The following is a 21,330-nucleotide window of genomic DNA, read 5'->3' on the forward strand; positions in this document are numbered from 1 at the left end:
GAGGGGCAGCGCCAAGCTGAGTCAGAGCAACCATCTATGGCTGGGAACAGGACCAGTTGGGGAGCTAAGGCAACACCCTAGCTGGGTTGAGGTGCCCACCAATGGGTGCATGGACTGGAAGAGAGGCTGCGTTCTGGTCAGGATACAGTTGCAGTCTCCCTTGGCACAAGTGTGGACTGGATGCAACGGGCCAGGCCAGACTGCAACACCTTCGGGTGTTCTGGAGGACCAGGGTAGATGTGGGATGGACTAGGCTGGGTCTCAGCCACTACTGAGCCATGTGTGAGCTGTATGGATGATCCGTGGTTGGGCTGAAACATCCAACAGCAAGACCCCGATTGGGTTGAGGGCCAGTAAGGAAAAGCCACTATTCCTACTTGGACAGGAGGTGAACTGAGTGGTGCTGGCTCGTGGACCCACTGGTGTGCACTAAATCTGACATTCTGAGGGGTTCTGATGGAGGAGCCTGGGCAACTCCTCTGGCGGGACACAGACCCTGCAATAAGCACAAGACGCATGAAAGGAAACAGCCCAGAACAGGCTATCAAAATTATCCCACTGGCATACATTTGGCAAGGGTTGGGTGCAGATCAGGCTGAATCACTTCGCATCATCCACTGGCTAATCCGGATGCCAGAACAGTGTGGGTCGAGCCAGGTTTGGTTGCAACAAAAGCAGTACACAACACAGAATGCCAAGGTGAGGTTGCCTGTGCCACATGTGACCACAGCACCCAACAGCACATGTGACAACCAAGAAGTGATGGGGAAGAGCCTGCAGGGGAATAAGGGGTGGTTCCCTTGTTGGACAGCTACTCCCACTGGAGAGCGTGGGCTGGGATGGGGGCAGACCAGACTAGGCAGGGCTACAACACCTGTGCACTGCATGTGGACCAGATCAGAGAAAAACCAGGCTGGCTGATTGATCCTACTGGTGTAATCTACAATTAGAGTGGGTGAGGGTTGTTTGGGCTTAGCCACAGCAGTAGCTGACACTGAGGGCTAATTCTGTCAAGTTAAGCCACAGAACCACCTGGAGAGTACATAATCCGGGAGTGGGAGTGGCCAGGGAGGGAAATAGAAGGAAATAGAGGGCTCCTCCCTCTTGGGTTACCACCCGCATGGAAGGGCATACAAAGTAGAACAGGAACTGGAGTGGCTAGACAGAAACAGCCAACATCATCCGTGAGGGATGGATAGTTGAGTTGGTTAGATGAAACTAAGCTGCAAAATCCATTGACATGTACAATTGCAGAATGGGATGTGGGACAGACTGGACTGGTCTGCTGCACATACTGGCAAACCAGGGTGGTGGGTGGGGCTGGTGGGGGATTTATTGTGGGTCGCTCTGACTAGGCTTGAGGCCACACTTGTCTGTGTGAGGGCCGAGTAGTGCTGGGCAGAACCAGGCTGGACTGCAGCACCCATTGGTTTCAGTGGAAAACAGGGCTGAAAACGGAACCAACCCAGCAGTTGCAACCACCAGCTGATCGTGGCAATGGACCCTGCCAGGCCCTGGACTTGCTAGTACATACAGGAATCTGGTCTGGGAACACCTCAGACAAAGTTTCGTTGGGGATCCCTCCAATCGAACTGCTGGACTCAGAACCCTAACCATGAAAAGATAGAGGGCAAAATAAGTAAACCACCTCAGCTATGTGTTTGCAGCGAAAAACTGGGCAAATGGAGACTCCAAGATGGACTATGTCAATCAGTGGATTCTTCAACGACTTCATCATGCTTGGAGTGGCGAGATTGGCAGCAATTCATAACTGTTGAACTATCAAAACCACTTGAGAAAGATCCTAGGAGCATGCCCCACATCAGGGACCTGGGTTGAGTGGGAGACTGGGTGGGATTTCTGCCTTAAAATCCCCTTTTACATCAGATATATGAAGGAAACAATGCGGAGCTAATTGTCTTACCCATCTTCTTGTAGGTTTTGAAGCTTTTTACCCTAGTTATATGAAGATTGTAAAAAAAAAAAAAAAAACATGTCCCCTGTGGAGAACTTCATTTCATAAACCACAAGAGTCTATGCAAATATGTGAAGAAAAACAACAGTTCAAATGACACTCACCTTGCGGTAACCCATGAGCGTCCCCAGGAAAGGTAGAGGTGTTGGCCCAGGAATTCCCAGCTTCTTAAAAAGGCCATGTGTAGAGGTGCCATATCTGTAAAGTCAAGGAGGAATCACGTCACAGGTGTGATAGCTTTTTTTGTAGTTGACACCTGCTCAGATACCAGCATAGACAAGCTAGGGAGGTAACACATAGCCAAATGATTAACAGCAGATCTCGTTATCTACTTCCTCATTACAACAACTCCACCAAGAAGTCGTAATGACTTGATAAAGACTCTAAAGTCTTCAAAGCCCCAATCCTGGACTGAGTCCCTGAAAATCTCCCCCAAATGACAATGATACTGAGAGGTTCAGGCTGGAATGCCTGCAAGTTATTTCATTCACTCAAATACAGTAAAGATTCCTGTTCTGGATTCAAACTGGGGAAAATAATTTTTCTTTGCTTTGAGTACAAGTTGTTGCATAACTGCCTCCAACAAATATGGGAGTCACTAAGAGTCTCTGATGTCATTATTCTTGCAGTTTGCTTTCAATTTTAGGCTTTGCATTCTGTTTCTATAAGCCATATCCTATTTAGGGCATGACCCTTCTTAAATCTGCCTTCACACCATATATATAACATTTTTAATTTTATATAAATAATATATATTAGATATCACATATATAATATACATATATATTATATATGTTATATGTCAATATTATATATTATATGTTATATGTTATATGTTATATATTATATATGTTATATGTTGTATATTATATATTATATATCATATATTATATACATATATAATATATTACATACATTACATATATAATATATTACATATATTACATATATAATTTTTATTTGAAATTCATGTTTGGGGGTACTGCCCTACATGTAAGATATGAACAGGGAGAAAACTACTCAAAATGAATTATTGGCATCCCCATTTCCACAAAATTAAAGTTGTGTTTGCAGGTTTCATTGGCCATGAAAATGTGAGCAGTTTTAGCAATGTATTTTCTTTACTATTCTTTTTCTAATATTTATTTATTGCGTGGATTTACATATATCTTACTAGGTAGGAGACAAATGATTAGTTACTCCTCACTAGGGTATTGAAGCTTTCTCTGCACACCTCTCCTAAAATTGTTATGCACCTAAACTGTTAGCATATGCCTTGTTAGAGTTATAAGCCAGTTTTATAACCTTAAAAACTGCCAGGTTCAGCAAAATTATGCTTCAACACTATAAACTGCTAAATACTAAAGTGAAAATAGACACAAGATAGCTGAATAGTACCTTATTGCCATAGAAGCTGGTTGTATACAAACTAAAATTGAAATGTCAATGAAGCAGTCACAGGATGTGGTTAAGAACTTGTATTTTTTTAACATATTGTTTACTCAATACCATGTCAATTAATTTCATAATGTTATAAATTGTTGTTGAGGTTATGTTGGGGCTTTTAATTGATCAGGATGATGTTCTGCTAGCTCTACCTTAAGATCGGAGATGTTGTTCCGAAGAAACCAATGAATTTATCTGGACAATGAGATGCTGAACTCTATGCTTGGTATAGGCTTACAACGAAAGAATCCTGCCTGAATTTGAACTGTAATACTACAACAAGGTGGAAGAATCCACCATGGGGGGTGGATGCACGGGCATGGGCACAGGGGAATCCCAGAGCCTATGAAACTATGTCACATAATGCAATGTAATTAATTTTAAAAAATAAAAAAAAAAAGAATGGGAGAAGATCTTCGCGCACGACATTGGTGATAGAGGGCTAATCTCCAGAGTATACAAAGAGCTACAAAACAACCAAAATGTCAAAACAAACAAGCCACTCAAGAAATGGGCATGGGAAATGGGCAAACACTTCACAAAGGAACAAACCCAAATGGCAAATATACATATGAAAAAATGCTCAAGTTCCCTGGCAATAAGGGAAATTCAAATTAAAACATCAATGAGGTACCACCTAACGCCAGTAAGACTGGCCCACATGATTAAAAGCACCAACAACACTTGTTGGCGAGGTTGCGGGAAAAGGGAACCCTACTCCACTGCTGGTGGGGCTGCAGGCTGGTACAGCCTCTATGGAAATCAGTATGGAGAATATTCAAACAACTCAAATTCAACATACCGTATGATCCAGCAATAGCACTCCTAGGAATATATCCAGAACAATTGTTTTATGAGAAACCAACATGCACTCCTATGTTCATAGCAGCACAATCAGTAATTGCAAAAACATGGAAGCAGCCAAAATGCCCATCAATAGAGGATTGGATAAGAAAGCTATGGTTCATCTACTCCATGGAATACTACTCAGCTATTTAAAAAAAAACAAAATGCAGTTCTTTGTAGCCAAATGGGCCAAACTGGAAACCATAATGCTAAGGGAAATGAGCCAATCCCAAAAGGTTAAATACCACATGTTTGCCTTAATTTAAGATGATATGATGTTATGTATAACATGTTATGTTTTGAATGTTATTTGTTGTGTATAAACTAAAATTGAAGTGTAGGTGAGGTGGTCACAGAAGGTGGCTAGGAACCCGCATTTACTTTTAACATATTGGTTACTCATTACTATGTCAATTAATTCCATAATGATGTAAATTTTTGCTGATGGTATGTTGGAGCTTTCAATTGACTGGGATGATACTCTGCTGGCTCTGTCTTCAGAACAGAAAGGGTATACCTAAGAAGCCGTTGAACTTGACTGGACAATAAGATGCTGGACTCTATGTGTGGTATACGCTTCCAATGGGGGAATCTCAACTGAACTTGAGCTGTAGTTATGCAACAAGGTGGAGGAATGCACCATGGTGGGAGGGTTTGGGGAGGGGTGGGGAGAACCCAAGTACCTATGAAACTGTGTCACATAATACAATGTAATTAATGTATTAAAAATAATAAATAAACAAAACAAAACAAACACACAAACAAAAAAATAAAATCTTAATGGTGGCAAAAAAAAAAGGTAAATAGGAGATTTATTTATTTTATTGGAAAGGCAGATATACAGAGAGGAGGAGAGACAGTGAGGAAGGTCTTCCAATGCTTCGCTCCCCAATTGACCACAACAGCCAATGCTGTGCCGATCCAAAGCCAGGAAACAGGAAACTCCTCCAAGTCTCCCATGTGGATGCAGAGTTCCATGGCTTTGGGCCGTCCTCGACTGCTTTCCCAGGCCACAAGCAGAGAGTTGGATGGGAAGTGAAGCTGCTGGGATTAGAGCTGGTGCCCATATGGGATCCCGGTGCATTCAAGGTGAGGACCTTAAACTCTACGCTATCATGCCAGGGCCAATGTAAGTATTTTCTTAAGACAATCTAGCTGATCTGAACTTGGGAATATGTGACTATGCATATCTTCCCTTAACTAACATTCAAGGATTCATACCCAAGTCATGCCTTCTCTCATGAAAACCACAATTACAACTGCTGATACTCACCTTGTAAACAACACCAGGCACATTCACTCGCTTCAAGATGTTCAGTCACAAAGCACCAATTTTCTTTCTTCTGCCTTTCAACCATTTCTGAACCAAAACCATGGAGACCAATGCACTTCAGGCCATACATACCTGATACCTGGTTTTACTGTCATATATGGACTCCAATATTTGAGGTCCTGGAGCCTTGTTAATGCTCACTACAGTGACACTGAGATAGCAGACCAGAGGAAGAGAAGCAGAAGAAGTGGAAACTACTTTAAGGCTGAAGCTGTAAAATCTACATGGATGGCCACATGGTGGGAAATTTAGCAAGTGTTACCAAAGTACAAACTTTTTACAAATGATTTCACATATACAGCCACTCTGTTAGCAACAAGTCTTCCACTCTTCTTCACAGTAACAGGTGCATACATTATAGAATACATATGACATGTTTTATATGATGTGAGTTATGATTAAGCCTCTTGAGATATTAGTCTTTAGGGCAGGATAGGGTACCAAACTGTCAACTCAGTAGATCTTATGGGATTTCGTAAAACTGAAAAACTGTATGAACACACATGCATTTGGTTGCCAGACATCCCAAGCTATTACAATAGGGCATTGGGATCCCTCCAGTAGGACAAGTATTGAAAGTAAGACACCAGGTGCCAAATTCTGCAGGGCTGAAGGGCTTTGCTTATTCCCACTCCATTACATGCTTTATTATTGCCACAATGGCCAATAAATTAATTTTTTTCTACTATGTTCCAGTGTCAGTATTCTATTAAAACATTAGTTCAAGTCTTGGCTTCTCCACTTCCAGTCCAGTTCTATATAATGTGTTTGGTAAGCAAAGTCATCCAAGTACTTGGGCCCCTGCAACACAAATAGGACACTCAGAAAAGTTCTGACATCTGGCGTCAGATCAGCTGTTGAGGCTACTTGTTGAATCAACAAACAGATGAAAAATCTTTTTCTCATTGAATTCACTCTGTAATCCTTCATTATTTATGTATAATAATCATTTTTATTATACATAAAATGTATATAATATATGCATATAATAAATCTCTAATCTTTCCGTCTGTCACATAACCTCTCAAATGAAATTGAGAAAATAATTTATTCTGCCACCAGCTCTGTAGGGTGACACTATGTCATTCATAAGTTCAGGAGTCAGCACAGTTGAGTAGAAGTTTAATCATGAGCCTCTGGAGCCAGCATCCCATATGGGAGCAGTTCATGTAAAGCTTCACTAGTTCAGATCCACCTTTCTGCATGTGACTTGGAAAAGTGGAGGATTTTCAAGTTCTTGCAACCTGCATCAGTATGGGAGACCTACAAGAAGCTCCAGGATCCAGGCTTCAAAACAGCTCAGCTTCAGTCACTATGATCATTTGGGAATGAAAAAGCAGGTGCTAGGAAGCTTTGTACCTCCTTAAAACTGTTGGCTCTGCCTTATAAATAAAAATGTATCTTAAAAAAAGAATAGTAGGTTTACACTAGACAACATAAAATTATAGTGTAGGTTGGGGAATCCTTGGCTTCCTATTGTCAAAAAAAGAAGCAAAAACCAAAACAAACAAACAAGCAAACAAAAAAATAATACTATGTAAACAAAGCAAAACTCTAATATCATCAGAAAGTTAAGTGTTTACCACAAGAATTCCTAAACCTTATTTCAAGTGTCAAGATTTGCAGCTTTTAGTTTCGCTTCAGTAAGATTCACCAATCCACACAGACGTATACAAGAAGTAGAGATCAAATGTGACATGAATGATGCCTCTCCCATACTCAATCCTGTTCCTCAACTGCTCTGTGAGACAAGGAATCACCATAAAATCCAATTCCTCTCTTGGATGTCCTAGACGGCTTTTAGTCATGCTCTTGTGTGAGAACTGTTTAGGTAGGGGAACACTTGAAAATGGATCCCAACTCCATGCTACTGCATAGGTTGCTTTGTACCTAGGCAAGTGTTACACTGCTGAGGAAAACAAGTACAAGTAGCTTGCAGAGATTTGGGCCTGGCTAATGCCAAATCTGCATTACCTATACCGGCATGCCAGGAAAGCTTCTGATTTTTTTTTTCATGATTAGTGAACAATACAGAGGATTCCCAACAGGCATGCATCACTCTGGTCTCTGTATGGCAGGCAGCATTGTGACTCGCCTGGGAAAGAGGAACTGCTGAGTGCATTTTGACAAGGAAGGAATGACTTCTGGGGTCTTCCACCCTCCAGACCACTGAACTTGCAGGTAGGTGAGGGAACCAATATAGAGTGGTTTAGGAGTGGGGAAAACAGTAGGGCACTTCTGCATAAGGCCAAGGCACTGACACACATGGGGGATTCAGGCTGGGTTAAATGGCTTTGTCCACCACCTGCTGGTACTCCCAAAAGCTGTGGCTGGAGAATATGACTGGCTAGACTAGGTCACAGTGCCCATTTGCTTGTAGTGCAGGAGTTACTACGCATCTGGCTCAACTACAGAACACAGCAGAATGCAAGGAAATCAGATCTGGGGCTAGATTCTATAGGGAACATATGGGCTTACCTCTGTGGGACTACAGCACCTGCAGCTTGGGGGCAGTGAAGGGCCAATCCAGGCTGGACCACATAAATCATCTGAAAGGAATCTAAATGACTCTTGTGGGAGCTGGGACTGGGAGATGCTACAAAAAGCCATTCTGCATCACTTACCAGTACATGTAAGGGCCAGCACTGAGAGCAGATGATGGCAAGCAGAGTACACATAAGATCTGGAGCTGGGAGCTGGCCTGGGAGTGGAACTTAGGGAATGTTCCTTTTCAACTGCAGATCCCACTTGGGAGCACAAGTGTCAGAGTTGAGGGCAGGCCAGGTCAGGTAAGTCTGCAGCATTTGTCAGCATTTGTGTCTGCCTATGTCTGGGGAGAGGTCAGGCTGGGCCAGGCCACAGATCCTGCTGCAACACACAGGAGCCAGTACAGAGTATGGATCATCCAGCTGGGCTGACTACAACACCTGCCAGTGGGAGCTGAGACTATGGAGGGGCCATGCCTGACTGAATTGAAGCAACCACAATCTTCGCTAACACAAAAGATCCAGGCCTAGTAGAGTAACTCTCAGGACTCCTCATCTGGATTGTAACTTTCAGTGGTAAACATGGCAACCAGGGCTGTGGGTGGACCATGCTGGGCAAGGCCCCATCATCCATCAACATGCACTGACTGGGTTTGGGCAGGCTGAACTGGGCTGCACTCCATCAGTCACTGATCCTCAGGAGAGACAGAATGGTATGGGACAGGCAGAGCTAGGCTACAGCGCCTGCTGCGTCACATGAAAGCTTGGTTTGGGAGTGGACCAGGCTGTGTTAGGCTGTAGTACCCATTACTATGAACCAGAATGGATTCAGGTCAGTTGGGGTAGGACAAAGTGCCCACTAGTGAGAGCCAGGACTGAATCTAACCATGCCAGTCTGGGTAGCAACACCTGCCAACATACGAAAGAACTATTGCTAGAGCAGGCCTGGCAGGGTAACATGGGAATCACCCCTGCTGGGCACAGATCCTGCTGGTGAGCACAAGATCTGGTGCTAGAAACAGGCTAGACCAGGATGGGCTGAAGCACAGATTGGCATACATGTGAGCCGGGACAGTGGGTGGCAAGACAGGGTGCAAGCCAAGTTGGGTTGGACTGCAATACCTGCCAGCTCACGTGAAGGCTGAGTATGGGCTAGGTTGCTACACTGTCAGTGGGATCTTGGGCTGGGGATCGGCAGGCTGAGCCAGGTTGTAGCACTTGCTGGTGAATGCTGAAATTTGGGGCAGGCCATTTCAGACTGGACTACAGCACCTGATGGCACACAAAATTCCAGGGCCTGGGAGCAAGTCCAGTGGGGAAATTCAGGGCCTCCCTTGCTTACCTGCTGCCTCAGCTAGAGAGTGTGAGAACTGGGACTGTGGGTGATCCCATCTGGAACTGGGCTGGGCAGAGTTGGACTGCTACACAAGCTAACATGTGCCTGTACTGTTTTTGAGTTGTGTTTGGCTGAACTGCAAAACCTTCTGGATGGCATATGATTCGGTGCTGTGAACATCCCTGGCTTAGGAACTATGGCCACTCACCTGCTAGGCTATATCTATTGCTGGTGAGCACAAGAACCAGGGCTGAAAGTGGGCCAGGCTGGACAAGACAGTGGTGACATTTGGCGCATGTCAGGGCTGGGTCTTTAAGTGAGGCAGGCTGAGCTAAGCCACTGCATCCACAGGTGTTCATGACAACCAGATATGTTGTGGACTGAGCAGGGCTAGGCTGCAGCAGAAGATGGCAAAAACCAGGGCTGGGAGCTGTCCTTGTTGGGGTCTTTGGGGGAACTGATCAAGCAGTTGCATGCAGTGCTCTATGTGTTGGTTGCAATAAGCGACATAGCACACCTGACCTTCACTGAAAGTCAAGAATCAAGAATGAGTTACTCCAAGTGAGGTTTCTTAGAGGACTCGGAAGAAACTACTAGATTCAGAAGCAGACCTCAAGGAAAATCACAGGATATATGGTGCAACTTTGGGGAACATGTGTTGGGACTGTGCTGCTTCAGTTGTTGATGCCTGTATGGTTGACAACATGTCCAGATGCATGCCTGTGTCATGACAGTAAGTTGCTCTAGGCCAGTAGTGGATATCAAATGACTCATCTGAGCATAGCAAACAGAACGGGTTGGACAATTCTGGCCAAGCATTGCAACATGTTCCTAGGTTTGTGGATGCAATAGGTGGACCTTGTCAACCATCAGACCTTGGACAGAATTTCCACTGGAGTAAAGAAAGCAACAATTTCTCAAAAGTATCAAAACTACAGAAATAACATCCTTGAGACATTCTTCCCAAATGTGGTTCTCTAAGGCATCATCAAAAGACTGATCCCCATTCCTAACATCTCATGTAGTCTGACATCAAGGAATAAAACCTGCTGCTCACTCCACTGCAGACTCAGGACAAAACAAACAAACAAACAACACTGAAGCATATGTCACACACACATTCCTCCATACCTCAGTCTCTCACCCTAAGCAGAACTCTAATAAATGGACATGGATCCCTCTCAATGATGAAAACTATTAAAAGGAAAATTAAAAAATGAAAAAGAAAATATAAATTTGATTTGGTGGTGTTCTGGTTTCTTGAGGCTTACTTGGAGAGGAATATCAGAGGGAAAATAAATGTCTATACTAAATGCCAATTTCACAGAAACCATGAGAAAAAGGGAAAGAAAGCTGTGGGGTTACTGGCATGTATGCCCTTCTCTGAAAATCATCATTCACCTCGTACAAGGCTGAGGATTCAATTCATAGGAGAGAGCTGAGAGGAGGGGATTTCTGGGTTGGGAGCACTGAGGAACAGAAGAACAGATTCTGAATCTCCACTGAAGTCTGAGGCACTAGATTGCTTGGTGTCTAGGATGCCTGTGCAGCGGAAAGCAGAAACAAAAAAGCCAACCAAACACACAGGGAATGATTTTCCACACTCCTCCAGCACTGATGCAGACTCAGAAGGCAAAGCTACCCCAAATCAGTGCAAGTAAACCTCTTCTTTCCTCAGAATCTCTAGAGTGTAGGTCCTTGCTGAGGATCTCATTGCACTTGGCAGCCATGTTTTTATAACCTATCTCAATTGAATTATAACTAGACAGCATGGGTCAAACTGAGAGTCAATCAGCATCTTTTCTCAGAAACAGATGTCATTAAGCATTCCTACAAACAGAGATGGGGAACTGGATACATTAGCTGTCTCACTGAAATCAGTAATTACCGTGCTATTGCTGTCACTCAGGTTTTGGACAACTTCCTCTCCTTTCATCAAAATAGACAAATGCAATGCAAGCCTCATTACCGTTCCAGATGCAAGACTACAGGAGAAATCAGATGGACAGCTACTCACAGATACAGGAGCACCAGGCTTGTAGCCACCAGAACCCAGGTTTCTAAGGAAAAGTCTGACATCAGGTCCGTTGCCACTCACTACTGCAGCTCTCTCCTCTGAGTGTTCTCTGCAGCTGTGTGTGCTGCTCTTTGCTGGGCTGTGTGTGCACAGCTACCCTGCCCTGTAAGCTGTGATCCAGTCAAGGTGACTGGAATATTTATGTACTGAGAAATTAGGTGTGGCTGGAACTGCAAGAGTAGATGATTTACTTTTGCCCTGCTTGCCATCTGGGCTCGCTCCAATTTGGCAGTTGGCAAAGAATCTTAGACACCCCTTGGTTATCTCTTAGGCTCATATTCTGTGTGAAATCAATTTGAAAAAAATAAGAAATGCTATTAATTTGCTAGTTACATCAGAAACACAAGTGAAACTATGATAGCAAATCTCCTCAAACTACCACTGTCTCTACAGCTTACCACATTTAAATAATCTGAAATTCACACAAACAACCTACACCAAGGCATCTTACTCACGAAGCTTCCTCTGACTGCCAATACATAGGAGTAGACCTTCTGCTCCTCCTCCCTCAAATCCCAAAGCACACAGAAACCCTACTGGTAGCATCTTTCTTCACCAAACTCCTCAAACACACCAAGCACTCTCTCCTCCAGATATCATCAGACCCATACATTCATTTGTGTCACTGTCCTTATTGCCCTCCAGCATCACCATCACCTCCACCTGTGCTTTCATTACCACATCACAAGCATCTCAAAGCCATGCCCTGGTTCTCAATCTCTGTTATACCTCTAGTGTCTAGCACAGTGGGTGTCATCAGGTTGGTTGAGTCAGGTAATATTGCTAGACCCTTTATAACCATTCTCAGTGACTCTGTGGAGAACATTGCATCTTCCTGGATTATTACCACAGCAAGAGGAGCTATCAGGGCCTCAGTCCCCATGACTAACATGGTGGGTGATCCACTAGGATTCTGTTGCCACAGAGTTCCTGAAGTTTGGGGCAGATGGAATCTTTGCTGCCTTTGGGCTACATTAATTCAGGCTGTGTTCTGTGTACTCAGAGCCCAGCAATAGATTAATTAGATTTCATTCACTTGGATTCTCTATCTACAGGAAGCTCATGTACACCAAGAATGGGTGTGAAGTAAAAACACAAGAGAACAGGCCAAATATCCACATGGATCTCTACTACCTTGGCCATCAACGTTGTGGTAGATGTCACCTTAGGTAGCATAGACTACACCCAGAGTTTTAAAAAGATAACTCTGTATTTCTTCTTTGGGACTGAAGGGATAGAAAAACATACCATCCAACTTTCTAGTCAGTAGGAGGCATATTTAATGGATGGTTTCCATACCTTAATCTGATATGGAAACCAGCCCACAAAGGCTGGGAGAAGGCATAGGATGTCCCTTCTGTCCTCCTTGCACTGCTCTGAAGCTATTGAGCAGAAGTAGGACTTTATTATTAGTGCACATGTTCTAGCTCCTCCTGCAATGTCTCTCTAATAATAGACAACTCTTGTGCCTCTCCACAGCACTGCATGGCTTACAAAATATCTCACACCTTTCTTAATCAATCCTCATGGCAGCCCTAGGAGATAAGCAGTAGTGATAATGTGCTGGTTCCCACCTTTGCGGGAAGTCATGCAATTGTGTCAGAGGACATGGGTGTGAAATGAGCATTGCTCTCGGTTAGCAAGGCTATGAGGGATTCTTGGCTGCGTGGCAAATCCCGGAAGAATGTGTCTGGTCACCTCATTGCTGCCTCACCCCATTGTATGGATACTCAATCACCTGTCTGATATTTCATTGAATTCTCCTGAGGCTGGTGGTGTTGTTTTTCTGCAAATTTGAAATGATTCTTGTAACTGCTTTAACACCTGAAACTAATCAATCAGATTATGGTAAAAGCGTCTTTAACAACTTAAGTCAATGATACTCAGCTAAAAGCATACAATAATGTAATTGAGCCACAATGTTCCCCAACATCCTGTTACGTGCCAATCTTTGACCTGGAGCTTGCCATAATATAAGGATTGTTTTCCTCAAGAAATGTCTTGATGATATATTGGAACAGATGGCAATAATTGAGGTACAAAGAGTTTGTTTATTTGCAGGTTTCAACTGTTACAACACATGAAATGACACATTTTGGCTTCTCACCACGGAAAGCACAAAGCATATGGTGCATCTTATAAAGGGAGACTAATGTGAAACTTCAAAGAACAATGGCTTAAAAGTTGAAACTTATATTTGTACTTATATATAGGGGAAGAAAATAGTTTAAAAAGATAAAAAGATGTTTCTTGTAAAAGCCTTCTATTCATAGCAAGGCTTAGTTGCCCTGATCCTTTCCACTGCCATTTAGCAACAACAAGAAAAAAAAGCAAAACAAAAACAAAAAACAATTGAACCAGTACTAGATCAGGTGATCAAAAATTTAATAAAGAATTTGTGATATACGTCTTTATAAATTCCTTTCATTTATGAGCTTTCTTTTTAATTTAGTATTTTTGATATTTTAAGTAATATTAGTTTAGGTTTAGTGAAAACTGATTTTGGATATAAGCAAACCACCTGTCACTAAATAACCACATGTGCTGCGAACCGTGGACTCTCTGGCTTCAGCTGGATGGCTGCAGGTTTAAATGAGTAATAGCTTACTGAAAATATTTTCCCTGAAGCAAAACAATAATGATGGTTTTTAGGATTATTTTTGTAATCATCCTTTTATAATGAAGTAAAAATGAAACAATTGAATGTGCAAAAGCTCATGATGATTTGTGTATAAGTCATGGAGGGAACTTTCTTGAGTTGTCCAATATGAGCATCATGTCGTAGCAGTCCAAGTCGCCACCTCTTCTTGTCTTTTAGCTAATCCATGCATCTTTTGCAAGCTCTGAAGTCAGCTGGAGATGGTCTCCGGCACACTTTGTCATTGTGGAATCAAACAAATAGAAGAGAGACTTTCCCAAGCAGTTAAAACAAGAAGCCGTCGGCCAAAGAGGTAGCAAGCTAACACCCAGGCTGCTCTGTGTGGCGCCAGAGGCTTGTACACTGGGCATTCTGGCCTGTGGCCTGTGGCAATGGTGGCAGCAGGCAGCTGTGGGAGCTAAGAGCTCTGTGTGAGAGGTCCCAGACACATCTGAGGATGCCGCTTCACCACCCTCAGCCTCTCCCCGCTGGGCTCCATGCTGGGTGCTGAGGCAGGGAAAGGAACTCGCCTTGGGCACCATGAGAGCAGCCTTAGCTTTGTCAACACTGTCCTCCACCTCCGCAAGTCATGGGCCTCCCTCAATGTTAGTGGGCGAATCTGCAGGGGAGCAGTGGAGGCTGCTGCCATCCAGCCTTGCTCCTACCCAGGGTTTGTACCCACTGTTGCATTGGAACTCCACTTTTTCTCTATTTCTTTATTTCTCTATTTCTCTATTTCTTTCTTCCTTTCTTTCTTTCTTGCTTGCTTTCTCTTCATGGTTAGCTGGTGGGAGCAGGTATCAGTAAGGGAAGACTTCTGGCACAAGACAGCATCAGCTCCTCTGGCTCCATCATATCTACAAGAGGACACTTCTGGATTCTGCTGAGGAAATTCAAATTGGTGTCCTGGGGGAGTAGAACATTGGGAAGACATTCTTGATCACCAGATTCATGCATGACATTTTAGACATAATGTATCAGGCAATACCTGGCATTGTTTTTTCTTTCTTTTTTTTTTTTTTTTAAATCAGAGACAATGTATTTGGAGGATAGAAAAGCCAGGCTAATGTGTGGAATACTGTGGGTCAGGCACATGTTCATAGCCTCATTCCCAGTGACATCCTTGATTCTTTTGCAGGTATAGTAGTTCACAATATTACAAATGTTAATGGCTTCCAGCAAACTCCAAAATGGGTTGATAATATCAGAACAGAAAGAGGAAATGATGATATCATCATGCTAGCACAAATTAAAACAGATCTTGTTGACAAGAAGCAAGTGTCTACTGAGGAGGGAAAGAGGAAAGCCAATGAGCTAAATGCCATGTTTATTTAAACTAGTGAGAAAGCAAAATAAATGTAAAGAAGCTCTTCTGACTTGTGGCAACAGCTTTGCCTGAAATAGAAAATACACAGGACAGAATGAGGAAAGATATGATTGACATAAACCTGGAAAAGCCTCAGGACAGCCAGTCAGCAAATGCTGTTCCTGCTAATGCCGGCCACACCTTCACTTTACCGTGCTCCCAAAGCCCACCAATTTGTCCCGCTTCCTCTCATTGGCTGCAATGTGAATATTGATTTGACCCTCTCTGCTTCGGTAATAACATATGACAGCTCCTCATTGCGACCTGTCTCATGGAGATGATATCTTAGCATCACAGTTACTAAAGTCAGTGTCTTCATTATTTGTATTTTACAAAAAGACAAAAGGTTCAGCATAGTCCAGTGAAAAATTAGATACCTTTTCTTAATTTTTTTCCTTTTTTAATATGATCATGTACTACAAAGCCATGGAAATTTCAGCAGTAGTATCAGTATGGCTTGTTTAAGAAGCAATATGCTCACAGCAGCACTTGGCCTACCTCCTTGAGCTCTTCATGCTTTCCTCACCTTTACTTAGTCATCCCAGCCTGGCATTATGAAGGCCATCCTCTGGTCAACCTCCAGATAGGGCATGCACTATGTAATGTCCTTCCTTTGCTTCAGTCCCTGCAATAGCTCACAACACCCACAGTTATATTTTGAATGCATTCAGCATTGCAAGACCACACTTGATCTGTCCAATGACTTACTAGTGTTGTTTCAGTCCACCTAGCCATGTGCAGACCATATTTGAAGCAAATGGCATCTTTTGCTTCCTTTCAAGTTGCCCAGAAGTTATAAGTAGATGTTTCCTTGCATGTGTTGGGTTTCGCCAGGCCATAGTGACCCAGTGCATGTACAACACAGTGGATTCCTATCTACATCTAAGGAATTGACCATGGCATCCTCTCCCTAGGAAATCTTATCAACTACCTCAGTATATAGATGGAGAGAGGGCCCCACTTGCAAACAATCACAGTTCCAACAGAAAATTCACAGTGACTGTCAATCCATGTAACTGAAAGATTAGAATGTATGACAAAGTAATCCCCTACCCACAGAGCCTATATCCCTTTGGGGTACCTGTTTGAGTTCAGCTATTCCACACCCAATCCATCTCCTTGCTAATGCATCTGGGAAGGCAGCAGAAGATGGTTCAAGTTTACAGGCCCTTGCAACCATGTAGGTAAACTATTTGAAGCTTGTGGCTATGGAGCTTCATCTGCCTCAATCCCAGCTGTTGCAGCCATTTGGAGAGGGAAGCAGACAACGGAAGGTCTCTATTTCGCCTTCTAATTCTACCTTTTAACTAAAAAATTAAAAATACCCAAGCCTGAGTGCACAGAAATATGAGAAAGAAAAGATTACACAGGGAAACGAATCTTAGAAATACACAGGCAATAAGGAAGCAGTCAAAATACAGGCCAGGCTCTGAATCTTGGGTTTTTATAGTAAAAACACAGCACTGGGACTGTCAGAAACAGACCCGAATTCTGCAGGACTCACCACAATGTCCCTGCGCTTAGTAGGCACAATGTGACATGTCTCATACTTGTAAGCATTTGCATCAGAGATTAGAAAATCTATACAGGTGAAATTCACACACCATAAATCGAACATTTTAGGGGCTAGCATTGTGGTATAAGAGATTAAGTCACTATTTATAATACTGGCTTCCCACAGAAACACCTGTTCAACTCCCACTGCTACATTTCTGAACAAGCACCCCAGTAAAACACCTGAAAAATACGACGCATGTGCTTAGGTCCATGATACACAGATGGGAAACCTGGATGGAATTTCAGGTTCCTGGATTTGGCCAAAGTCCTGGATGCTGAGGTCATTTGGGAAGGGAAAATGGTATATAAACTCTCTCTCTCTCTCTCTCTCTCTTTCTCTCTTTCTCACTCCCCTAACTCCATACTTCAAATAAAAAAAACCCCACAATTTTGAATTAATCATAAAAGTAACAACCACTGGAACTTATAAACCTCACATTTTTGGACAACCAAACTCTCAATCTCATTTCATATATGCACATCACTCCAAGAGAAAGTCCTGTTCCACTAAATGCTTTCCTCGCGTTCCTTCTCTCACTTCCTGGAAAGTAATACTGTGTGCTCTGTTCTGACAAGTTGGCCCATTCTGGACAGTTCACATGAAGATCAAACAACATGTGGACTAAGATGGCATAATATGTCAATAGTCATGCGTATGAATCGTAATAATGGTTACATGGTGTTACAGATTATGTATATATCATTTATTTTCCTACTCATTAATTTATGAATATTTCAGGTGTCCTAACTTTTGACTGTTTCAGAATTGATTGAGGTGAGCCTGAGCATGTATTTTACAGTTAGACTTTTCCATTCTCTTCAGAATATCACCAAATATAGCATTTTTTGGATTATTTATTATCTCTAGGCCTAATCATTTGAGAAAATAAAAACCATTTCCACATCAGTTGCTCCTCTTCACATTGTCACGGGCAAAAATGGACAACATTCAGATCAGATCAGCTCTGGATGTTGCAGTCACTGGGGAACAAACTAGTGCATGCAATTCTGTGTCTGAGAATCAAGATGACAGAAAAGGATAAGAAAAGATTTAAACAGATGGAGAAATATTAGAAAGAAGCAGGGAGGGCACATTTCAGGACATAAGAGAAGACAGACTGATGGTAGAGAGGTACCTGGAGACTGAATGACAACAGAAAGCAACAGAGACAATGATGTGCTCATATAGTGATCAGATACCCTAGCAGCAGTCAGTGAAAGGCAATCTGAACTTCACAGGCAGCCAGAGCTTCACCAGCAACAAAGTTCCACCCAAACTTTTTCTGGAGAGATCCCTGATCTAATAGCCATCAGATGCAGAACTTCACGTGTGGCACAACAGGCAACATTTTGTACACAATGGGAAAAGCTATGAGAGTTGCAAAGACAACATTAAGCTATGCATCCATTTAGCTGGGAGGGAATACATTGATCTCTGTGCATTGCACTGATTCCACATCAAAAATAACACCGACTTTGACATCTTATGTTCAAACAAGACCAGCACCAACAACAGCCTCGTTCTTTATGACACCTTGTGACTCCCTGTTCCTGGGACATACCCCAAGTGGAAGTGGGAGAAAGGTTGTATAGACAATGGTGCAGCATGAACAGGGGATCATAGAAGGTAGAGTGGTGAGCCTGGAGCGAGGGCTACAGAGACCATGGTGGAAGTCTAACGTGAACCCAGATGTGAAACTCACTGGAGGGAGTGGTGCAAGTGACAGGAAACAAAGAAACATAAATCAATTGCAATAAGTGAAACCGAACTTTAGAACAATGAGTGAAACAGCTTAGAATCCTGCCCGAAAAGGAGAAAAATCGGCTAACCAAAATTAAAATGACCAAAAACAAAATATGAAACAAAGGCACAACAAATGTTATTGAAGACTCCCCTACAAAGTGGACAAAGCATTTGCCAAACTCAGAGGTAACTGAGAGGTACATTGAGAAAAATGGGGAAAACAGAATTCAGAAAACTCATTACAAAGCTTCTTATTAACAAGGAAAAGAATATAAAGGAGTTCAAACAATTTAAGGAGTATATCACACATGAAATAGAAACACTGAAACTAAATCAAGCAGAATTATTGAAGGTGAAAGATGCAATAGAGCAAATTAAAGATTCACTGGAAGAATCTTGATTGAATTTGAACTGTAATACTGCATCAAGGTGGAGGAATCTACCAGGGGGGAGGGGATGGGGGATGGGGGAGGATTCCCAGAGCCTATGAAACTGTCACATAATGCAAAATAATTAATAAAAAAAAAGAAACTCCACCCTGCATCCTATTGGCAAATCAGACTATAGGGAGATTCAGAGGCAATCAAACCTACAGGACCGCTATGGTCATGACCACATCAGTCCCCTGATTGTGCCCATGGAGTGAGTGCAACAACACTGTGAAGGAAGTGTGGCGGTTATTACCACGGTGTATGGACCCTTGGAAGTGGCCTCCTGAGTGGACAGACTGCCAGAGTACTGTGACTCCCAGGAGGGTAGCGCCTGGTTTTGCCATGACCAATTTGTTTCCCACCTATACAAACTTCACTTTCCCAGGATGATAATCCTGTTCAATCTGTATCTGCCCAGCCCTGGAATGCTTGGGTATTGTGCACCAGTAGGGGTGGATGCTCTGCTATATCAGCTTTTGCATTTATTGATAAGGTTGTGATAAGAAACTGCATCTATAGCAATGATGCTTTGGGAGTTTGGGAAGAGGGTGTATCGGTTAATTGTAGTGCTAATGTTATTCATGATCCTGCTTATGTATGTATGCAATCCCCATTTATGTTTATTGTTTCTACGGTTTTGGACCAGTTGGATTTTTCAAGGTTTATTGTTTGCACGCCAGTGGGCAGGACTAGCGGGTCTTAGTTTATTGTTGGTTATTATTGTCATCTGGGCACCCACAGCTCCTAATTCGCTCATGACACCAACAACATCAGCAGTAATTGCTTGTTCGGGCAGTGCTAGTGCTTCACAACAGAGAATCCCCAGAAGTATGGCTGAGCATGCTGGACCGATAGTCAAAGATGGGTAAGTATCTGATAAGGCTTTACCAACCTAAGACAGGCACCGCATTCACAGCCACGTGGTTAGCCCATGACGGGTAAGGAGAGCCCTAACTCGGAACACCTAAGACAGGCGCGGTCCCTTGCTTATTAAAACAAAAAAGGGGAGATGTCGGGAGCACTGCATGTATGCCCTAAGATGGCGCTGAGACCTCTCCTCCCCATGGAGCTTGGCAGTACACAGGTCTCAGGAAGTGCCTTCTGATTGGCCCGTAGCTGTATGCTGGGCGCTTGTGCTATGCGTGATCAGAGCTATGATTGGCATGCCTGCCGCGTGCATCGGTGACCTTTAAGCTGATTGGACTAGGATTGTATTTAGCAGTGGGGGTTCCAGGAAGAAACAGGACAGGACAGGAAGAAGACAGAGACGGAGATGGACAGATGGACGGACTGAGACAGACAGGGTACGACTGGGATGGGCTGATGGACAGAAGAAGAATAGGGGCGATGAGGAGACTAGGGAGTGAAACAGAGAGAAACGGAAGAAAAACGGGAAGTAGTAGAAGTCGAGTTGACTGGCTGGGAAATGGACTGGTTAGAAAAATAAAGTTCCTCAGGAAACAGAGCCTGGAGTATCGGGTGGATTCTTCTGCGGGGCGGAAGACCCCGATAGGCCAAAATTAAAATCAAAAATACAGAGTCCAGAGGAACATTTTGTTGTTCACTCATTTCTTTTTAAATTTCCAAATAAAAGTGATTTGAGGCAATTCTTGTGAATAAAACATGAAATTTTGTATTAAGGAGAGTTTTTTGGAAGGGATGTGTCTTTTGAACAGAGAATATGCCAAACAAATTATGTAATGTCTTAATTTCTGTGTCATGAAATCTGAGTGTGGCTTCCTGAGTATATGAAATGACTGCAGAATTTAGATAATTTTCATCAAATGTGCTGCCATAACTCAGATTTATTATTGGTAATAAATAAAGTCATTTATTTTAATTATTAAAGTTTATGAGAAGTATTAATGTAGCTAAAATTATATGTAAATAACAAAAACGACTCTTTTCTTTAGCAAGCTGTAAGTGGTGTTTCTGGATGGTTCCTGAACTCCAATCTTTCCTGTTTTCTCCTTTGACAGGATTGGAATATTGTTAGGAAAACTAAATAAGTGGTTAGAACAGGTCATGCTGGGCCCAGCTTGGTAGCCTAGTAGCTAAAATCCTCGCCTTGAATGCACCGTGATCCCATATGGGG

At 42.8% G+C, this 21,330-nt stretch overlaps 1 pseudogene; it reads left to right on the forward strand.

Moving 5' to 3' along the window:
- Positions 1-14,677: 14,677 nt before the first annotated feature.
- Positions 14,678-15,717, forward strand: LOC131483162 (ras-related protein Rab-6A-like; annotated as a pseudogene).
- The last annotated feature ends 5,613 nt before the right edge of the window (positions 15,718-21,330 follow it).

Source organism: Ochotona princeps, chromosome 24 (assembly GCF_030435755.1).
Source record: "Ochotona princeps isolate mOchPri1 chromosome 24, mOchPri1.hap1, whole genome shotgun sequence".
NCBI lineage: Eukaryota > Metazoa > Chordata > Mammalia > Lagomorpha > Ochotonidae > Ochotona > Ochotona princeps.